This window comes from Mustela lutreola, chromosome 4 (assembly GCF_030435805.1).
Source record: "Mustela lutreola isolate mMusLut2 chromosome 4, mMusLut2.pri, whole genome shotgun sequence".
Lineage (NCBI taxonomy): Eukaryota > Metazoa > Chordata > Mammalia > Carnivora > Mustelidae > Mustela > Mustela lutreola.
Window position 1 is genome coordinate 125,046,273 of NC_081293.1, and position 999 is coordinate 125,047,271.

Sequence of the window (999 nt, forward strand, 5' to 3'; positions counted from 1 at the left end):
TAGGAGCTATCTATAATTCCATGTAAATTTGAGAATTAGCCTTTCCATTTCTGAAAAAATAAATTACTTAAATTTTAATAGAGATTCATATCATTGCATTTGTAGAAATCTTTCGGTACTATTGCTACTTTAAGAATACCAAGTCTTCTGGGGCACCTGGGTGGCTCAGTGGGTTAAGCCTCTGCCTTCGGCTCAGGTCATGATCTCAGGGTCCTGGGATTGAGCCCCGCATGGGGCTTTCTGCTCAGCGGGGAGCCTGCTTCCCCCCTCTCTCTCTCTGCCTGGCTCTCTGTCTACTTGTGATCTCTCTCTCTCTCTCTGTCAAATAAATTAAAAAAAAAAAGAATACCAAGTCTTCTGATCCATGTCTTTTGTTTACTTAGATTGACTTTAATGTTTTTCAGTAATATTTTGTTATTTTAAGTGTATGAATCATTCAATAACCTGGTTAAGTTTAGTCCTAGGTATTTTAGTGTTTTAGATGTTATTATAAATAATCACTTCTCAGCCTTTTGGCTAAGATCAAGTGTAGATGTTATTATCAATAGAATTATTTTATTAATTTCCTTTTTGAATTGTCCATAGCTAGTGTACAAAAGTACAACTAATATTTGTGTGTTGCTCATGTTTCTTATACTTTGCTGAATTTTCTTATTAGCTCTAATAGGTCTTTTTGCAGATCCTTAGGATTTAATATATATCAAATTATGTTAGTTGCATTGGGCTTTACTTTCTCCTTTCTGATTTTGATGTCTTTTATTTCTTCTTCCTGCTGAATTGCCCTGACTAGAACTACCAGGACAATGGTGAATTGAAGTGGTGAGAGGGCACATTCTTACCTTTTTCCTGATCTAAATGAAGCTTTCAGTTTTTAACGGAAAAATAGTAGATATACACTTTCCATAAATGCACTTTATCAAGGAAGAATTATCCTTCTTTTCCAACTTTGTTGAATGTTTTTATTATGAATGCATATTGGATTTTTCAAATGACTTTTCT

At 34.1% G+C, this 999-nt stretch overlaps 1 pseudogene; it reads left to right on the top strand.

Moving 5' to 3' along the window:
* The first annotated feature begins 496 nt into the window (after positions 1–496).
* Positions 497–590, top strand: LOC131830853 (U2 spliceosomal RNA; annotated as a pseudogene).
* Positions 591–999: the final 409 nt, after the last annotated feature.